This window comes from Aquarana catesbeiana, linkage group LG04, assembly GCF_042186555.1.
Source record: "Aquarana catesbeiana isolate 2022-GZ linkage group LG04, ASM4218655v1, whole genome shotgun sequence".
In the NCBI taxonomy this organism is placed as follows: domain Eukaryota; kingdom Metazoa; phylum Chordata; class Amphibia; order Anura; family Ranidae; genus Aquarana; species Aquarana catesbeiana.
The window spans coordinates 183,885,311-183,907,628 of NC_133327.1; the positions used below are offsets into that span (position 1 = coordinate 183,885,311).

The window sequence follows — 22,318 nt, forward strand, 5'->3', positions numbered from 1 at the left end:
AAGAGGCTTAGGATGCCGGCAGGCGGGACCGGGTTTATGATCATATGACTGCAGTGATTGGCTGTCACTACTTGTGATCGGGAACTTTTCGTTAGCCACAAGCCACTGTGTCGGGAGCTCGCAGGGCATGCGCTCTCGGCACAGCTGTATTTGCACCAATTCACACAAATATGCGGCCTCTTGGCACTAAGGCCCACCCACTGAGAGGCTGCATATTTGTGTGTGGCCGGTGCCAAGGGGTTAATCAAAGTTTGTTAGGCTGGATTGTATTTGCAGGGCCACCCATGGTGCAAATTTCAGCTTATTCACAGGTATCAAGCTGTGTCTGGCCAGCCTAAAGTGGTACTTCACGCTCCCAATCAACATTGATCATTTTTAAACCTTATACTGATATCATTAGTAGATAGATATGAAAGTATATCATATTTACTTGTGTTAAACTTTTTTTTTTCTTAATTTTTTTTAGTTACTTCCTGGTTTCCTGCCTAGGCAAATTATGTCATATATCCCAGGAGTCTTGAGATGAAGAGGGTTTTTTCAGCTAAGCACACTCTCCTGCATACATGCTTGATCAGATGGATTCCAGGAAGTAAATGCTAAATTAGTCATTTGCCCTTACTCAAGATGGCCACGGCCAGAAATGCTAGGATAGTGTTTTTCAAAGTGATTTTGCATCAAAATAAAGCATGGAGACATGGATTGGTGGGGGAGTTTGCTTTGAATATTAAAAATGAATGTAATAGTGTTTGTGGTTTGTGGTGCTGAGATGCAGTGAAGATCTGCTTTAAAGTGGTAAACGCAGAAGGTTTTTTTAGTCTATGCATTAAGATAAAAAACCTTCTGTGTGCAGCAGACGCCCCAGCCTCCCCTAACACTTACCTGAGCCCATCTCTGTCCAGCGATGTGCACAAATGACTTGGCCACTCTCCCTCCTGATTGGTTGAGACACAGGAACGTCACCATTGGCTCCCACTGCTGTTGATCAAATTTAGTTGGCCAATCATGAGAGAGAGAGGGCGGGGCCAAACCACAGCTCTGTCTAAATGGACACACGGAGCTGCGGCTCATGTGCCCCCATAGCAAGCTGCTTGCTGTGGGGGCACTCGACAGGAGGGAGGGGCCAGGAGAGCCAAAGTGGGACCCGAGAAGAGGAGGATCTGAGCTGCTCTGTGTAAAACCATTTTACAGGATGACGGCTCTGTCCGGACCACCATGGCCTAACTGTGCTGCGATGCCGACACTGTCATTTTCAACACGGGGCAGAACGCAGGAGTGCCAGCTGGCCTGGACAGAAGGTGGGAGCAGACTAACTCCTCAACTTAACCAGCAGTGATTGACCGCTAGGGCGGTAGCCGCAACCAATCCCCTACTAGCCATCAGGAAAAGTTGGAAAGCTTCCGCTTTCCTCCCAGACCTGATGCACCTCCAGCCCCCTGCCCTTTTGTGTAAGGTAGGACTGGGTGCAGTGTAAAGGGGGGCACTGTTGTCTAAAGGGAGAGCTATACTCTATAGGGAGGCTGTAATGTGAAGTTGGGGACTGTGATGTAAATGGGGTGGGCTGTAATGTATAGAGCTACTGAAGTATAAAGCGGGTACTGTAATGTAAAGGGGTAGCTTGATATGTAAAGGTAGGGCTGGGGAAAAAATCGATTTAAATCTTGAATCGAGTTGAGAGGTCAAATCGATTCAAAATTTAAGCAAATCGATTTTTTTTTAGATTTTTTTTCTTTTTCACTGCGCTGGTCCTGAGGCGCTGCAGGCAGGAGTTTTTAGGTGAGGCCGCGGCTTCGGCTTAGTCCTCGAGGCCGGACGTCACAGACTAGGCCAAAGCCGCGGCCTCGCCTAAAAACTCATGCCCACAGCTCCTCAGGTTTCCAAAGAAAAAAAAAAAAAAAACTCGATTCGAATCGTGAATTGAGTTTTTTTTAAGAGAATCGAAGATTTTTTTTTTTTTTTAAAGAAAATCTCCCAGCCCTATGTAAAGGGGTAGCTTGATATGTAAAGAATGAGGGGGGACTACATTGTAAAGCGTGGCGCTGTGATGCAAAGCAGGGCTGTAATGTAAAGGTGGGTGCTGTAATGCAATAGGGTTGTAATTTAAAGGGGGGCTGCAAAGTAAAGGGTTGGCGGTGATATAATGTAAAGGGAGCTGAAATTGAAAGGGGGGCTGTGCTGTAAAGGGCGGGCTGTATTGGAAGAGGGGATTGCATTTTAAAGAAGACTGTAATGTAAAGCAATGTGATTTAAGGTGGGCTGTGATGTAAACATGGAGACTGTGATGCAAAGGGGTGTATGATGTGAAGGGGCTCTGTGATGTAAAGTAGGACTGTGATGTAAAGGGGGGCTGTATTGTATGGGGGGGGGGGGCTGTAACGTAAAGAGGAGCAATGTGATGTAAAAGGGGACTGTGATATAAAGACACGCCACTATGAAGTAAAGGGGGGCTATGATGTAAATTGTTGATGTGAAGGGGAAGACTGATGATGCTGATGTAAAGTGGGAACAAAGAAACTGATTTAAAAGGGAGGTTGTGATGTGAAGGATCTGAGTCACGGAACAAATATGAGATTCGGACCTCTGGAGGAAAATTTTACTGGTTACCCCTGGTTTAGAGCATTGAGAAGAATGAAAGGTGGTTGTTGATTGCTTGCATTGGGTTACAGCACTCCTCACTTTGTGCTTGGCTTATCTGTGTCTGTAGTTCAGAGAGCCAACAATCTCTCTATATAAAACGTGTATATTTTACGTCATACATGAACGGATTTAAAAAACATGCCATTTATTTTTGGAAAATAGACACCCAACTGCACTATTCTACAATTTATAATCAAGATGAAAATGAAATTAATGTTTAGGAAACCACAACTTTAAAATAAACCATTATCCTTGTCAGCTGGCTGCTTACCACATAAAACATAGATAACTATAATTTTATTTCTTAACACAATAAAACAGATCCCCAGATATTCTTATTGCATGTTATTGTCTATATAAATTAGTACTTTTTTATCATAGATATTCATTTTTGAATTAGCAGTAGGTGTCCCAAGGCAAATTTCTTGGTGGGCCTATCCACACTAATATGAATATTGGTCCATTAGATGTGACATGCTATATGTTTAACCATAGCGTAAAGCAGATAGGATGCACTAAAAGCCTGGGGAAGTTTTTATTCCTTAAAGAAAGTGGAACAGAGAGTATAAAGATTTAAAATAGAAGTGAAAGTATATATAATATAATATTTTTGTATTTAGTTATGTATTTCTTTAGTATCTCTGTAACCTAAAATAGGTGACAACTGTAGTACGAAATAGGCATATACGGTACAGTATGTCTAATGCTGGTCTAGCTATAGTTGAAGCACTTAAAAATTCTGTAGATGGAAGTCCATACATAAAGGATTCTTATTACTAGAGTCAAAGCTTAAAGGGTAACTCCACTTTCGTGGGGAAAAAAATAGCAACTAAAGAAATAAATAATATAGCATATTCGATTGCAACACAAGAACTATTGTAATTGAATGTTGTTAAGTTACCTTTTTCTTTTCAATCTGCAGCTCTGTAATTTTCTGAAAATGCAATATGGCTACGAGGAGGTATTCTGTACACAGAATGTGTACAGAATGCACCCCAGAAACATCATTTCCTGCTTGTGTGATTGGCTCACCAATTTTCTCTGAAGTCTGCCTAAGATACAAGTCAGATTTCAGGCATCCCCTGAAACAAAAATTAGCTTTTTGGTGAGATACTTCCAATAGGAAATCATGTCTTATGCCGCATACACACGATCGGAATGTCGGCCCGCAAAAGACCGATGAGAGTTTTTCATCGGAAAATGCGACCGTGTGTATGCTCCATCAGTTTTTTGCTGGCCGAATTCCAGCCAGCAAAAGATTGAGAGCATGCTCTCAATTTTTCAGTCGGGAAAAGTTCCTATCCGAAAATGCGATCGTCTGTGGCAATTCCGACTCGCAAAATTCCTACGCATGCTCGCTAACAATTCGACGCATGCTTGAAAGCATTGAACTTCATTTTCTCAGCTCGTCGTAGTGTTGTACGTCACCGCATTCTTGACGGTCGTAATTTCAGCGAACTTTTGTGTGACCGTGTGTATGCAAGGCAAACTTGAGCAGAAGGCCGTCGGAAAAGCCATCATATCTTTTTCCGACGAGAAAAACGATTGTGTGTACGTGGCATAAGGCTCCTTTTTATATGGGCACCTCCGTTTGGCGGACTCCGCTTGCTCAGTGGAGGATCGCTCCGCTGATTCCTGCTGAGCAGGTGGATGACAGGTATATAACAGACTATAAAAGGCAAAAAAGGAATCCTACATTATTGGTTAGTGAACAATAGAGGTAAACTGACCCACCGATTTGCCCTTAGGGTGGTATATCTCCCAGAAAGCGTGCAGCCTAGGACATAAGGGGGGAGGTTTAAAGGGTAACCCTAAAACAATCAAGGGAGATCAGCCACAGTATATGAATGAATTAATAGAAGCTTTATTGGTAAAATACAAAATTATTGACAGTGTTCCATTCCAGGTGGAACAACCCTACCCTGGTGGGATAATGTTCATGTAATTTGCAAAAAATTCATGAATCACTAATAAAATCGCACTGTAATAAGATAATATTGTCACAAATTAAAAAGCGCTAATACATGAGCCCTACTATATCAAGACTAATACCAAAGACCAGGAGGAAAAATGGACCTAAAAAGAAAATGAGTTTCCCAAGGGTGAAGCAAAGGTGTCTCCAACTTTCAATTAACTGCAGAGATCTGCTGTTTTCTGTAGTTGACCGGTATATGTCATTGAATATGCATTAGTTGAAGATGATTAACATCCTATTGGCTGATTCAGTCAAGTTTGAAGCTAGATCAGGGAAACAATGTAAACACCCAAAGGTAAAAATTTCCGTTTTGTGTTGTGTCAAATGTCCATAGTATAGGCGTTTATCAAAATGTATACGGTCTCATGTAGATGACAATTAGACTGATGTCACTACAGCGGAGGAATCCTCAATGGCAGAATATGTAGAACTTGGCTCATCTGTTGGCTCCAAAGTATGAATCGTATCCACCGATAAACAAAGTCTTAAACCTGCTGCATAGATCAAAACGGGAATGTAATTGAACAATATTTGCCCGTGTATGGGCGTTTTACTCTGATTGTATCACAGTTACAGGTCTCTGTATGTCAAGGATGGATTTCCAGATTCAATCTGTTGAGATGTCCTTTGGATCAGTTGATGATTTTGGGCTGTAGTTTTGATTTGGTTAGTGTCCGCAATTGTAGCCGTTGTATCATAAAAAGATAATGCCTAAAACTGCTGGTTTTTAGGGAGAGGATTCAATCATCCCAGGCATAGTGCAGGACACATGCGGAGATAGTGTCTGTGGAGTACGGCTTGGATAGTCCAAATAGCCTCCAGGTGGATATCAAGTGAATGTCAAATGAGCCGTTTAATCAGTCAAAACTTCCAGCGTGAATGGTAGGCAATTCTGCCTTATCGCTCAGACTTGGGGGTCATTGAGATATGTTAGCACTACCCTCCGTCTACGCGTTTCATACACTGGAATGTGTACTTCATCTGGATGAATGAAGTGTTTCTGTAACTGCAGTGTGAGCTGGAGTTTGGCTTCAGTTTCTTAGTGTATCTAAATCTGCTAGTCCACCTAACACTCCCCTGACCCCAGACTGACAATGCAGATGTCCAAATGTGCTTGCTGTACTCCTTCATCCAAAGTGGGGGAACTCTAATTCAGGAGGTGTGTTACTAGACAGATCACCAGGTGAAAACAGAAGGAAAAAGCCAAAAAAAGAAAAAACTAATGCAGCCACCACATCTATGGATTGGTAAGCTGCAATATATTACATTTTGGTTTTAACACTGCTTTCATATTCTTCAAATTCGCATTGGACAAACTTTCATAGTAGGTAAAGCAGGATGATCACCTAACTCTAGTGGATCATCCGTTTTTTAGTGGCTGTATCATGCAGGATAAAGTAGCATGTCACAAAATATGAAATACTTCAAACTGGTTGCCACAAACATGACTGTTACAGTTGTTTATTCATTTTCCTTATCTTTGTCAAATAGAGCACCTTTGTGTTCAGGTGGAAAAGGCAATTTCTGAAATGTTTTTGAAGGTGCAGGTGGAATTTGCTCATGCTTGTTTGCAGTCAAGAACTCCATAAGCAGTGAAACAAGGATGGTGACAGCCCTCAACATCGGCAGATTTCATATTTCTTTGCCGCTGGCGTCTTTTAGAACAAGTAGCTGTAAACTAAATAAAAGAATTAGAAGCAGGATGATATTCCCACTTGTAGTACATGTGTGCACATCTGCTTCAGAGGAATCATCCAAGGCAGACAAATGAATCACTGACAGATTGGTAATTGATGAATAATGTTCATTTCCTTACATTGTCTGCTTGCCTATGCTTGCTCTTTTATCTCTGGAATGTTTCCAGTCTATGGTGGACGTCACTAGGCCATTTACTTTTCCATTTAACATATTCTCCTAATAAGATGGAGTCATGTACAGCTTGTGACACTGGAGAGATTACATATTGTAGCTATAACTTTCTGACCACTGACGGGTGAATTAAATTGATTATCATGGTACAATGGCATCTGTAAGTCGGTGGGCTGCAAGTAAATATGTCACTGAAGTTGAGGTGTTTGAAAGCAGAAAAAATGGGCATTGCAGTTTATTGTGTATGGGGCTGTGCAGCCACAGACTGGTCAGGGTGCCTATGCTGACCCGTGTCCACAACCAAAAGTGCCTACAATGTGCTTGTGAGCACTAAACCTGGACCACAGAGCATTGGAAGAAGGTGGCCTAGTCTGATGAATTACATTTTCTTTTACATCATGAGGATTGGTTACCTGGGGAAGAGATGGCACCAAGATGCAGTTTGGGAAGAAGGCAAGTCATTGGAGGCATTGTGATGCTTTGGGCAATGTTCTGCTAGGAACCCTTGGGTCCTGCCTATCACGTGGATGTTACTTGACATATACTATCTACCTAAACAATTTTTCTGACTAAGTACACCCCTTCATGCGAACTATATTCCCTGATAGCGGTGTGCACACGGCAAAATGATTTAAAAAAACTGTTTGAGGAAAACGAGTTTGAGGTGTTGACTTTGAAATTCTCACGTTATCAATCCAATCAGCCATCACTGGGATGTGCAGGAAAAGCAAGTCTGATCCATTGAGGCCCCACCTCCTAACTTATAGGACTTAAAGGATCTGCTATGGCAGCTTGGTACCAGATACCACAGCATACATTTAGAGGTCTAGTGGCGCCCATGCCTCAATGATTCAGGGCTGTTTTGGCTATTGTGCAAAAGGTACAGTATTTTTTTGCTAGAAATTTACTTATAACCCCCAAAGATTATACATTTTGGTTTTTTTTTGTTTTTTTTTTTTTTTTTTTTAGCAGAGACTCTAGGGAATAAAATGTCGATCGTTGCCTACGGCCACATCACCCTGAAAGCGCCCGATCTCGTCTGATCTCGGAGGCTAAGCAGGGTCGGGCCTGGTTAGTACCTGGATGGGAGACCACCTGGGAATACCAGGTGCCGTAGGCTAAAAAAAAAAAAAAAAAAGTTGATCGTTGCAATTTTTTAGGTCGCACGGTATCTGCGCAGCAGTTTAGCAAACCCAATTTATTGGGGAAAAAATACACTTTAATGAATTAAAAAAATAAAACACAATAGTTGCCCCACTTTTTTTGTATAATGTAAAAGATGATGTTATGCCAAGTAAATAGATACCCAACATGTTCTGCTTTAAAATTGTGCACGCTTGTGGAATGTACGGTACTTAAAAATCTCGATAGGCGATGCTTCAAATGCCTTTACAGGTTACCTGTTTAGAGTTACAGAGGTTGTCTAGGGCTGGAATTATTGCTCTTACTCTAACGTTCACGGTGATACCTCACATATGTGGTTCGAATACCGTTTACATATGCGCGTGATTAGTGATGAATAAGCACGTCTGTGTGAAATGTGTCTACTGAGCTCCTTTTTTGGATTGATGTTTGTCATGTTCGCTTGATTTTATGGACTTTCAATAAATTCTTCTGATTTTTTTTTTTTCTGATTTTACTTCCTGATGTGCCACCATTCTTCTTTGTTTTCATTGATATGCATATGAGTTCGCTTCTGTGCACAGCTCAGAGCACAGAGGGATAGGGACGCTTTACTTTTTTTTTTTTTTTTTTTTTTTTTTTTTTTTTTTTACTTGTATTCCTATTACAAGGAATGTACACATCCCTTGTAATAGAAATAAGGATGACCAGTCCTCTTCATGGAAAGATCTAGCTCAAAAAGACCCCAAATCTCTACCTTTTTTAAAAGCAAAAGATCAAAAAAAAAGTGTTCTTTAGCTTTAGGCCCCTTTCACACGAGGCGGACTCCGCTTCCACGGAGTCCGCCGGCTCAGCGGGAGATCAGTCCGTTGATCTCCGCCTAGCCGGCGGATGACAGGTCCCTCTCTGCTCACTGAGCGGGGAGGGGCTTGTCAGGTGCCACTGCCGCCTATGGAGGGATCAGATGAAAACTGAATCAGAATGTCCGTTTTCATCAGATCTCACCCGATCCGATCTGCCAGCGACGGACCTGGACGTAGGGCCATCCGTCTGCTTTTAGTGGATCGGACCGGGTCGGATGTCAGCGGACATGTCTCCGCTGACATCCGTTGCTCCATAGGCTAACATGGAGTGCCCGTTCAGGTCTGCCGTCAAAACTGACAGGCGGACCTGAACGGTCCGATCGTGTGAAAGGGGCCTTAAAAAAAAAAAATGTATTATTTTCTTCCAGCCTGAAACGGAAGTGACGACATGACGTCGCTTCGGTCCTCCCAGGGCTATAGAGTGGCTCAAAGAGTGTTAACTCTTTGATCGCTTATGGGAGCAGCTGGCTGCACTGTTGGATCATTTCTCAGGTGAACCAGCAGAAACAGACTGTAAAACGCCAGCGGGAGGGGACAGACATCCACTTCCGCCGCTTCCGAAACCATTTCAGCAGCTCATGAGCCGCTCGGACTGATTTCATGAGAAAGCCGGCCGCCTGCAGAAAAAAAAACAGTACCGGGGTTATGGCTGATATCTTCAGTCATAATCCCAGTAAAACACTTGCGTATATATTAATTAAAAAAAAAGTGTGTGTATGTATATATGTGTGTGTGTGTATGTATGTATGTATGTGTGTGTGTATATGTATGTGTATATATATATGTGTGTTCAAGGGGTGAGGGCTTATAGTTTTGGGCTAGTACAGATCACGCCCTTCAAAACCTCATGGCATATATACATATTACGGTCGGCAAGTGGTTAATATTAGGTGGGTGGTCATAAAGTTATGACTGATTTGTGTGTATATAAAACATTTGTCCTGACTGGGATTGTTGTTCATTAAACCTCCAACTACAGACAATAGGTTCATATAGTAGATCAATTTGGTAATTCAGCTCAGGCAGGAGAGAGACATTTAAAGTAGTTGTAAAACTTACATGAAGCATATCCTTCTATAGTGTGTACTTGGTGCAATCCAAAGCACTGAGTTTGATTTCTGCCTCCAGCCTGCCTGCTCTGCTATCTGTGATTGACAGCCTCAGCTGTGCATGTTTCCCTTGTTTGTGTGTGTGTGTGTGGGGGGGGGGGGGGGGGTCTATTCCCTCCATTCAGGTCTCAGGTTACAGTCAGGTCCTTCCTATGGGCTCTGTAGTGATATCCAATTTTCCGCCCCCTGGCTGCTGGAGCTCAGAGGTGCTGTGTAAAATGTGTGCTTTAGGAGGCTGTAAAGGAGAGATGGCTGCAGATAAACAGGTACAACTTATGCAGGAGGATTTGTTTCATCTCTATGTATCACTTAAGACTAGTCACTCCAGTTGGTATATGGTTTACAACCACTGTAATCCACATACCTTTAGGCTGGGTTCACGCTATTGCGAATTGGATGCGGATGTTCCCGCATCCAATTTGCATAGTAGGAGATTGTGACCGGCTCTCTATGGAGCCTGTTCACCTATCTCTGCAGTGGCTCCGGTGCAAATTGCACATGATTCCTGTGCGTCCTTTGGCCCGTTTCAGGTCCGAATTCGGCTCAAAAATTTGGGTTGAAATCGGACCTGAAATGGTAAATCAAGACGCATCGGACTTCTGCTGTGAGCCGCTGCGTTCTCCAGTATGGACCCAGCCTTAATATTTGGTGTATAATTTATATACATCACTGCTAAGTGAGCTGGGCTCCAAGATGCATACACAACCATGTACAAAGCATAGCAATATAACAAGTGTTCGGCGCAAAGAATTAAAAGCAAAAATCCAAATTGTATAACAATGTTGTACATAAATGAACTTTGAATTAAATAACATTTAATCAAAAAATGGAAATGAAGATAGAGTCCGTGATGTGACACAGCAAAATGGGTGATGGGGATGATGTGTGGAGTCCACATTCATGGCAGCCTTCCGGTGGGAGTGAAAACCATAATCCCAAAAAGACACTGTAAAACAAGGAAAACTGAGGCGCCTCTGGGTACAGACTTTAAAACAATTTATTAAAAAGGCAACAACAAGGTTTGCACTCACATTTACAAAGAGGGTATCAAGCATAAAAAAGTCCCAAGGCAATCAAGGGGGTCCGTGAGGTCATCTCTCCCAGCCGTGGATGTGTATCCTCTGTCTTGTTCCCGAAGCGCTGGATATATGTCGGCCAACAGCGAGGGAGAACGCCGGAGCGAGGCTTGAGAAGCAAACAGTGATCCGGGGAAGGGATGATGTCACACACTGTGCGACGCGTTTCCTGAGCCGGCTAGCCGTGAGTGACGTGACGGCTGCACTCCTTTTGTCAAGCTCCTTTGTCAGCATAGCAAATCGCTATGCAAATGTTTCATAAATGCACTCCTTTCTGTGTTGTGGTGTATGCAACACCGGGTATCAACCAGGGTTGGCAACCATCAGTAAATTTACTGACCGTTTGTAAAAATCAGTGATTTTTACAGCTGTCTGTAAACCTCTGTTACAGAAATTTTGTCAGTAAAAATAAGTCCCTTTTTTTTTTTTTTTTTTTTTTTTTTTCAGGCAGGTTAGTGTTGGCTCAGCAAGTATAAGAAAGAACCCCATTGAAAGCTTAGTGCAGAACCAGCAGCCACTTATCCAGGCAGAGTTTGGAGCCAGTTTGGATTATTTTTAAATAGAAGCAGGCTGGAGCCAGTGGTGGAGGGAGCAGGATGGCCACATTTGCCAATACTGCTCCTCTAGGTCTGGCTGCAGTATGATTTCAATTGTGCTCCGCCTGCCATCTATGCATAAAAAGGTAGTTGGAACCCAGTGCTTGTCTGGTGGCAACAGCTTCTGAAGCCTGTGCCCATGACCCCATGTGCCCTGCAGTTACACTACACGCTCCTCCTGAGTAATTTATCCTGCTCTTCTGCAGCGGCAGTTCTCTATCAGGTACTGTCAAGGAGGGGGATTTGGGCATCCTTGTACTCTGCACTCTGTATGCAGTGCACCCCTGAACCCTGCACTCTGTATGCAGTGCACCCCTGAACCCTGCACTCTGTATGCAGTGCACCCCTGAACCCTGCACTCTGTATGCAGCGCACCCCCTGCACTCTGTATGCAGCGCACCCCCTGAACCCTGCACTCTGTATGCAGTGCACCCCCTGAACCCTGCACTCTGTATGCAGTGCACCCCCTGAACCCTGCACTCTGTATGCAGCGCACCCCCTGAACCCTGCACACTGTACTTAATGCACACTCCTGGTATTGAATGCCCCTTTAAGATGCTCCCCCTGTTAGTGCAGGAGGTGATACTGATGCCTCCTGACTGTGTTCTCTTTTTCCAGCTGAATGGGAATTTTGCATTGAAATACTTTGTCACAACCGCAAGCCAAGCATTTCGCCTGTGGTTGCTGCACAACCCGATTGAGCTCCGCGGGCAAGTTTGACAGGCAATGCCATCTGTGAAACTTGACATGTTGAGTTAAAATTGCAACACTATGAAGCTAGGCATCGGGGCCATATCCTTACCCAAGCAGTTACTATGTTCATTTAGAGGTACGTGATCAAGAAGTGGTTCTGTTTACTCTTCCTCTTTTCAGCCACTCCCAATATTTAGACGCAATCTGCTCATGCCCATTGCCCTCTTTTGGCATGCATAACAGAGCTTGTTTTTCAACTGTATCCCAGCAGGATGACTTATAATTTGTCATGCTGTGTTGAATTTTTAAAAGTAAACCAATTATGGGTATTGTCAGTATTTACAGATTGTGTCTATACTGTTTAAATGTGTACAACAAGGGGTTAGATGCGCAACCAAATTGTGCAGATGAATATGCAACCAAAACTTCTGTAAACAAATGTGTTTCAAAGTAGACAAATGCAAAATCTATGCTAATAAGTGTGTTTCAAAGTAGATCAATATTAATGTAAAATCTATCATCAATATATAATGACGATAAAGAGAAAATGGAAACGTCCATATTGTATGCCATTCATAATAATTCCATTAGGCAGACAGTCCTTCAAAAGGAATGAAAATGGTTCTTTCCACGATATATTTTCACACCGGACAGCCAAGGAGTAAAAAAAATGCCAGATGGCCGCTTACCAGACCTGTAGGATCTCTGTTACGGAGATCATATAGGCACAAATAGGAGAGGTCATTCAGGGTGGGTGAGTGATTAATTCACATATCCGTCTGGATCCTCCCCTCCACCAGCAAATTCAAATGCTGTAATGTACTCCACGGAGTCTCATATCCGAAAGGATGCACTTGTGGGGTGTATTAAAAAAGAAGAGAGGGGGCTTCATAGTACAATAAGTTTAAAAGATTAATTTATTCTATATCCTGGGCAACTCATATCCTAGGAAGCACTGGCAGACAATTCAAACGAAAAAGCACAGCTGCAGCGTAAGCCAGCCAGCTGATGTGTGGTGACGTTGGTCTCTAAGGCTCCACCTGACGCAGCATTTCTCCATACTTGGCATCATCAGGGAAAGGAGACTAGCCTCCTTTCCCTGTCGATGCCTAGTACGGAGAAACGCCGCGTCGGGTGGAGCCTTAGGAACTAATGTCACCACACATCAGCTGGCTGGCTTACGCTGCAGCTGTGCTTTTTCTTTTAAACTCATTGTACTATGAAGCCTTCTCTCTTCTTTTTATAATGCACCCCATGGGACTCTGTGGAGTACATTACATTTGAATTTGCCGGTGGAGGGGAGGATCCAGACGGATATGTATATTAATCACTCACCCACCCTGAATGACCTCTCCTATATGTGCCTATATGATCTCCGTAATAGAGATTCTACAGATCTGGTAAGCGGCCATCTGGCATTTTTTTTATTCCTTGGCTGGTTCTATCAGTAAAAAAAGTTGCGGGAGACACACACACCCCTGCTTTTCGCATCTCCGCACCCTAGAGGTAAATTTTCTTCCTTTTTGAAGAAATTAAAAGGAACAGTTGCATTTTCTGTGCAAACATTTTTCATTTTCTGCTTTGCCATTTGTTATGTACTTTTTTCATTATGATGATTTAATTACATATGCAAGAGACTGTTTCCTTTTCTAATATTTTGTTAATATTCATTAAATTGTCAGATTTTTCCATTCAGAAAAAGCTTGTTTGTCCTGATATTCATACCCTTGACCATGTGTGCCTTTGTAATGATATTTTGCAATTCACAAAATTAATTTGAGATTTTACATACTTTTTCCTTTTCTACAAATAACAAATTCCAGTTTTTGTTTGTTTTTTTTTTTACTTTATTGTGCATATGTATTTATACAGACATACTGTCACCATATTCAATATTATCTTCATTCAAAACTGAACTAATTTAACAAACTGACAAACCTTTCCTTTGTGTGTTATGCATTGTGATGGAGCATAGGGCTAAGGAGCAGAGACAACATAGCTAGTTCTAGTGAGGGTTCTGGGCTGAGCAGATTCAGTATAATTGCTGGCATATTTCCTCCATCCAGTCAACCTAGGTGGAGCATGCAGCCTGTCAGTAACATGAATGGCTGCTTTTTGCATACGTCCGTAGGTTGTACTCGTGTTTATGATAGCACCACCATATACATGAGTACAGCAGCGCACAGTCAGTTATGTCAATGACTGTCTGTACGGTGCACTGGGGCTGCCCGGGTGGAGGAAATCCACTGGTAGTTATGTTAAATTGGCAGATGTCAGTTTTTGGGTGAATTCCCTGCTAAATTGGAGAATGGGACAGATGTTAAATGTTTTTACATCTATGCTCCTCAGGTTGTGCTCACCGGACCCACGTGGACTCGTGCTAGCTCGTGGACAGCCAGATGTAAACAGAATTTTGTCCGTTTATATCAGGCTACCTCTGACTTGTCATGTTTAGGTCCATAAAAACAGAAAAGGATGCAGTTCTTTTCTATTTTTTGTTCAGGACCTGGACAAACTGGCAGGTACAGTGAGGGGAAAAAAGTTATAGTTACATAGGTGAGGTTGAAAAAAAGACACAAGTCCATCAAGTCCAACCTATGTGTGTGATTGTATGTCAGTATTACATTGTATATACCTGTATGTTGTGGTTGTTCAGGTGCTTATCTAATAGTTTTTTGAAACTATCGATGCCCCCCACTGAAACCACCGCCTGTGGAAGGGAATTCCACATCCTTGCCGCTCTTACAGTAAAAAACCCTCTACACCGTTTAAGGTGAAACCTCTTTTCTTCTAATTTTAGTGAGTGGCCATGTGTCTTAATAAACTCCCTTCTGCAAAAAAGTTTTATCCCTATTGTGGGGTCATCAGTATGGTATTTGTAAATTGAAATCATATCCCCTCTCAAGCGTCTCTTCTCCAGAGAGAAAAAGGTTAAGTGCTCACAACCTTTCTTCATAACTAATATCCTCCAGACCCTTTATTAGCTTTGTTGACCTTCTTTGTACTCGCTCCATTTCCAGTACATCCTTCCTGAGGACTGGTGCCCAGAACTGGACAGCATACTCCAGGTGAGGCCGGAGCAAAGCCTTGTAGAGTAGGAGAATTATCGCTTTATCCCCGGAGTTAATCCCCTTTTTAATGCATGCCAATATTCTGTTTGCTTTGTTAGCAGCTTGGCATTGCATGCCATTGCTGAGCCTATCATCTACTAGGACCCCCAGGTCCTTTTCCACCCTAGATTTCCCCAGAGGTTCACCCCCTAGTGAGTAGATTACATTCATATTTTTGCCACCCAAATGTAGTATTTTACATTTTTCTACATTGAACCTCATTTGCCATGTAGTTGCCCACCCCATTAATTTGTTCAGATCTTCTTTCAAGGTTTCCACATTTCCAAAATTAGGAACAATGGTCTGGCAATTCCTTGACTGAGTTCCTTAGGTAGTCTCGGGTGCAAGCCATCTGGTCCCGGTGATTTTATTAATGTTAAGTTTCCCAAGTCTATTTCTAATTCTGTCCTCTTAGCCATGAGGGTGCTTCCTGTGATGTGTCATGAGGACAAACACTGCAGTTTTGGTTACTGAAACCCCCTGATTCCCTCGTAAAGACTGAAGAGAAGAATAAATTCAATACCTACGCTATCTCCCCATCCTTTGTAACCAGTTGTCCTTCCTCATTCTTTATGGGGCCAATATGGTCTGTCCTCCCTTTTTTACTGTTTATATACTTTAAAGAATTTCTTAAGGGTTTTTTTGCTCTCCTCCGCTATGTGTGTTTCGTGTTCTATCTTAGCTGCCCTAATTGCACCCTTACATATCTTGTTGCATTCTTTGTAAAGTCTGAATGCTGATGATGATTCCCCAGCCTTGTATTTTTTGAAGGCCTTCTCCTTTGCTTTTATATGCATTTTTCAATGGAGTTAAGCCATCCAGGACTTTTATTCGCTCTTTTAGATTTACTTCCCAATGGGATGCACTGGCTAATGCCCTTATTTAATATCCTCTTAAAGCAAACCCATCTTGTTTCTAAGTTTTTATCCCAATTTATATGTTCTAGCAAGGTTCCTAGTTTTAGGTAAGTTTGCTCTTTTGAAAAAAGTATTTGATCCCTTGCTGATTTTGTACGTTTGCCCACTGACAAAGAAATGATCAGTCTATAATTTTAATGGTAGGTTTTTTTTAACAGTGAGAGACAGAATAACGACATTCCAGAAAAACACATTTCAAAAAAGTTATACATTGATTTGCATTTTAATCAGAATAAATATTTCATCCCCTATCAATCAGCAAGATTTCTGTCTCCCAGGTGTCTTCTATACAGGTAACGAGCTGAGATTAGGAGCACTCCCTTAAAGGGAGTGCTCCTAATCTCAGCTCATTACCTGTATAGAAGACACCAGTCCACAGAAGCAATCAGATTCCAATCTCTCCACCATGGCCAAGACCAAATTGCTGTCCAAGGATGTCAGTGACAAGATTGTAGACCTACACAAGGCTGGAATGGGCTACAAGACCATCACCATGCAGCTTGGTGTGAGGGTGACAATAGTTGGTGCGATTATTCGCAAATGGAAGAAACACAAAATAACTGTCAATCTACCTCGGTCTGGGGCTCCATGCAAGATCTCACATTGTAGAATTTCAATGATCGTGAGAACAGCGATGAATCAGCCCAGAACTAAAAAAGGCAGCTGAGACCGTAGTCACCAAGAAAACAATTGGTAGCACACTATGCTGTGAAGGAGTGAAATCCTGAGGCGCTCGCAAGGTCCCCCTGCTCAAGAAGGCACATGTACTGACCCGTCTGAAGTGTTCTAATGAACATCTGAATGATTTAGAGGAGAACTGGGTGAAGGTGTTGTGGTCAGAGGAGACCAAAATCGAGCTCTTTGGCATCAACTCAACTTACCGTGTTTGGAGGAGGAGAATTGCTGCCTATGACCCCAAGAACACCATCCCCACCTTCAAACATGGAGGTGGAAACATTATGCTTTGGGGTGTTTTTCTGCTAAGGGGACAGGACAACTTCACTGCATCAAAGGGGCGAATCTTGGGTGAGAACCTCCTTCCCTCAGCCAGGGCATTGAAAATGGGTCATGGATGGGTATTCCAGCATGACAATGACCCAAAACACACAGCCAAGGCAACAAAGGAGTGGATCAAGGAGTAGCTCATTAAGGTCCTGGAGTGGCCTAGCCAGTCTTCAGACCTTAATCCCATAGAAAATAAGTGGAGGGAGTTGAAGGTTCGAGTTACCAAATGTCAACCTCGAAACCTTAAAGACTTTGAGAGGATATGCAAAGAGGAGTGGGTCAAAATCACTCCTGAGATGTGTGCAAACCTGGTGGCCAACTACAACATCTGACCTCTGTAATTGGCAAAAAGGGTTTTGCCACCAAGTACAAAGTAATTTTTTGTGAAGGGGTCAAATACTTATTTCACTCATTAACCACTTGCTTACTGGGCACTTAAACCCCCCTCCTATCCAGACCGATTTTCAGCTTTCAGTGCTCACACACCTTGAATGACAATTACTCAGTAATGATAGTTTGAGGGATGGGTGTGGCGCTGTTCCTCTTAGTACCCTGTAATGTCCTGTTAATGTGCTGTGTTCATTTCACTTTGAAAGTAAGGTTAATAGTCGTGATAAAAGAAAAAATGTGAAGTGAAAAAAACAAAAAAACGCATTCAATATGTAGCTATTTAGATCATATGTACCATAGTGCATATCATGTATAAAATATTCGCAAATGCGCAAAACCATGTGCTGTGTTCACTTCACTTTGAAAGTAAGGTTAATAATCTGAAAACCAAAAAAACGCATTCAATATGTAGCTGTTTAGATCATATGTACCATAGTGCTTATCATATATAAAATATTCACAAATGCGCAAAACCAGGAGGGGGGTGTGGTGGGGGGGAGGGGAAAAGGGAAGTGAAAGGCAAAGGGGTGTTGATTTAAATATTCAACTTTAAGTGCAAAATCATTCAAAGTGCACACGTGCAAAAAACATTTATATAAAAGTCCTTCTTTCACACAAAAGATTTTTCGTGTAATATTCGTGCTCTTAGTTTTCCTGGTGATGATATTGTGAAGAAGTGCCGTTTAAATCCAGTGCTCTTAATGTGCGGACACTCACAGCTATCTTCACCCCTGCTGGGGTATCGGGCAATCACAGTCTATGCCACTGTGCGGCAATTCCTGACAGTCTCAGTATCGTGATGTATCATATAAAAAGAGAAGGGGTGCCCATAGTGTAAGATCGTTTTTTAAAGAGTTTATTTAAACAAGCAGAGCGGTACTCACTATTTAAAAACGTGTAGTAAGCAAAAAAGACAGAGTTTTCCGGTTAACCATCAGCTGTTCAATGTTATTTGGGAAGCACAGATTAGGCCACGCCCTACGCGTTTCGTCATTGGACGTCTACGGGAGCGTGACCTCTGCTGTGCCTCCCACCTTTTATATAGCATGCGGTGTCCCTTCCTCACCTGTGTAATTGGCGTCCATTTTGCCTATGTTTTTGCGGACCGAAGTCCGCCCGCGGCCATTTTGTCTGAGATATTACAGACCGAAGCCCATTCCCACACAGTATATTCCGCAATTATGCAAATAGACCTCCGTTCGTCGATGGCCCTTTTGCCTGTGTTTCTACGGACATAAGACCTTGCAGTGCTGTATACCTAGAAATCCTCTAATCCGGGTGAAACCTTTCCCTATGTTTTTACTCCTTATCTCAGTGTCACCCCCGTTCGATGTCTGTGTGGTTACTCAATATTTTAATTAAGGGCCATATAGTCAGAGATCCCGCATACTATAACCAGGTAATTCCGCTGCTAAACGTAACCATATCGAACCCGACGATATTAAAAATAACAGAAAATACAAATATATGTACGCTCATACATAGCCCCATTAAAACCAATATATTAAAAACTTGTACAAATATATGTAAACTCTTAAAAAGGAGGATGCATTAATACCCAAAAAGGAGGGGAAAAAAGATCATAGAAAGGAGATCAACACTAAGAAATTACATATATTAAAATTATATATACAATGTAAAATATAAGAATACAATAGAAAAAATATATATAAAAAGAGAAATTTCTATATATACAAAGAAAAAATGTGTGGATGTTGGCATGTCAGCCTATATTTATTCATATAATGTCTATTTATTTGGTACGAGTTGGTCTGTTTATGCTAATAAGAAGGGTGATATTAAAAGCCTGTTATCTTCCATGGATAAAGTCAAAGTCCCCTAATGGAGGTGTGCATCCCCTCTATATGCCTAGGTGGAGGGTGTATATCCAAACAAACAAGCCTGTACCTTTTTGTCCCTACATGACTGGGGTGTGTTTAAAAGAAATATTTTTAAAAGAAATATTTTTGGCTTTGGCTTTGGCTACAGGTAGTTGGGCCGGGATGAAGGTTCATGATCTCAATACTGAACTTTTTAATGTATCCGGGTATATTGTCAGGAAATATCAGTGAAGGGTACTAATAGAAAAAAGTGGAAATAAAATTCAAAATAGAACCTTAACTGAGGATACATGTGTGGTGGTATATACTTGGAGGCACTTTGCTATAGTGGCATATCCAAGCATATTACATCAGGTCATCTGTAATACCAATATAGTCTCCATGGTTGTTTCATTATTAAAAGGGAGTAGAGATATACCTATGGTGTCACATGGGATGATGTGTGCCTCGTTCTTGCATATATAGCCCCTTGTCACCTATCATATTAGTACGTTACGTTGGCCACGTCTATTACTTTGGGTCAGATGTACTGATAATATAAACCCCCTTATTATCTCTTCCCTGCCTTCTTATAATTTCCTAGTAGTTGCTATATTTGCAATCTCAAAAGTTGGTAAGAAAGCAGTTTAGGTTGAGATTCATTCCCATAGGTTGGAGGGTGTCCAACTGGAATATCCACTTGGTCTCGTTTTGTGAAACTTTGATTTTTTTTATTTTCACCCCTCCAGTGGCCCTTAATTTTGTCAATCGCATAGAATGTCATACATGCTGGGTCTCTGTTGTGATGGTCTCTAAAGTGTCTAGAAACACTGTTTGTTGAACCCATTTTAAATATTTGTAATATGCTCTCGAATTCTAACATGTAGCTGTCTAGTTGTCCTTCCCACATACTGTTTACGACATGGGCACTCTAGTACGTAGGTGACATGGGTATTATTGCAAGTAATAAGTTCTCTGATAGTAAATTCCTTTCCATTGGATGACGACCTGAAGTTGGTTATTTTCCTGTTGGTTTCCTTTGTTGGTTCCTTGTTCCTTCAATAAGCGTCTTCCTGTCCATATTTCCGACTTTCCATTTTAATGTTAGTAAATCCTTCCTTTTATACCCTTTTTCCACGAACCTATTAATTAGGATATCCGTTTGCTTTTTGTATTCCTGCTTACTGGTAGAATTCCTGTCTTATCGCATAAGTTGTCCCTTGGGGATATTCCCGATCCATTGTGGATGGTGACAACTGCTGGTTGGAATGTACCCGTTCCTGTCCGTGGTCTTGAAGTATGTTCTTGTATTCAAATATCCGTTATTTTTGTATATTCGTAGGTCGAGATAGTCTATGCTTTCCTTATTCCACTTTCCCGAAAACGTGAGTCCATTGATATTGCAACTTATTTCATCAAAGAAATGCTGTAGTTCTACTTCAGTGCCGCCCCACACTATGACAATGTCATCTATATACCGCCGATACAATTTTAGGTATCGTCTTTCAATACTGTAAATTTGTTCCTCCTCCCATTTGTTAAGGAACAGATTGGCCACGCTGGGGGCATATTTAGCCCTCATAGCTACTCCTTTTAATCTGAGTATAGAAGTCTCCCTTATGCCAAAAACAGTTGTGGCTCATGGCCAGTTCTAACCCTTGTAGTATGTATTTAATTTGTATTTCTTTTAGGTCCGTTAGTGTATGTAAGGCCCATTCGACACCCCTTAGGCCATCTTCCTGTACGATATTCGTATATAGGGAGTTTATATCAATAGTTACCAAAATATTGTTTTCACTTGTTTTAAAATCATTCAATTCCCCAATCAGTTGTTTACTGTCCTTCAAATAGGACTTCCCCTTCCCCACCAGGGGTTTTCAACAGCTTGTTCATTTCCAATTCGTAATCCTTTTTATTTAATATAACCAAGCCGCCCCTCTTATCGGCCGGCCGAATGACTATATTTTTCTTCCCCTCTATTTCCTTGATGGTGTTCCAGATGCTTGTTTTTATTTTCCTCGGTTTCAGTTTCCTTAGGTCCTGCTCCACCATCTTTTTAAAAACCGCCAGGCTCTCATTTTGTTGTACATTAGAGTTTAAGGTGGAATTGTTTTTTAATCCTGAGTGTTGAAACATCCGGGGGTCTCTTTCTGCTTGGGTACTGTTATTACCTTTCATTATAAAAAATGTTTTAATGTTCAGTTTCCTTACAAATTTTTGGAGGTCTATATATACTTCGAAGGGGTCAAGGTTTTTATCAGGAGCATATTTCAAACCTAATCTCATTTCTTCCTCGTTAAAGGTAGCTTCGCTTAGGTTGAAAGCGTAAACAAAAGATTACCTGTGGTTGTAGTAGCGCAGTTGTACACAGGAGGATAGCACTGGTCCAGGCAGCAGGCAGGGACTTGGTCAGCAGCGGCGAACACAATTGTCCAGGCAGCAGGCAGGGTTACTGTCCATATAAAGTCCAGGGTCAGTGCAGGCAGAGATATTGTCCGCAGTGCCAAAAATATTGGTCCTGGTAGTAGGCAGGTCCATGTGGTGTGGTCAGTGCGACAGGCAGAGGGCATGACGGCAGTAAGTCCTACAGGCAGAAGTAGGGCCTCGTTCAGGACAGAATGGGGACGGGGTAGAGGCTTCTCCCACCTAAACCTCTTTGAAGCCTCCGAGTCTCCAGACCCTAATCTAGGATTGAGAAAACAAAAAAATTGTTTTCTTCATCCAGAAAAACAATTCTGGAGCCCCTCACATATGTGAGACCCCTGTGTTGAATCCCACTAGTCCAGTATCAGGGTACAAGATCAGTCCAAGAGGCAGGCAAATATCATGGTAAAACAGTCCAAGGTCAGTTCCAGATCAGGCAGAGGTATGTGCAGAATCATTAGGCAGAAGCATGGTCAAATAACAAGCCAGGGTCAGTTACAGAGGAGGCAGTGGCATAAGGGGTGTGAGGGTAAATTGCAGGAATGGAGGCTTACGTTTACCATACTTCACTAATAATTTAGTGAAGTGTGGTAACGGCGAAAACATTCACCTACGCAGAGGCCTGGTTCAGAAGGACATTGTGCACAATAAAAAGATTTGTCTCTTCTGAATCCTGCTTTGGTACACACCTTACATTTTTTTTGCCGTTGTTGGC

The 22,318-nt window shown here is 42.0% G+C and overlaps 1 protein-coding gene and 1 non-coding gene across 4 annotated transcripts in view; both read left to right on the plus strand.

Moving 5' to 3' along the window:
* RHBDD1 (rhomboid domain containing 1) overlaps positions 1-22,318 on the plus strand; it is a 160,641-nt gene that overhangs the window by 59,738 nt on the left and 78,585 nt on the right. The window lies entirely within an intron of this gene.
* Positions 7,480-7,598, plus strand: LOC141141631 (5S ribosomal RNA). The gene has a single exon (XR_012244177.1). It is a non-coding gene; the product is annotated as a 5S ribosomal RNA (ribosomal RNA).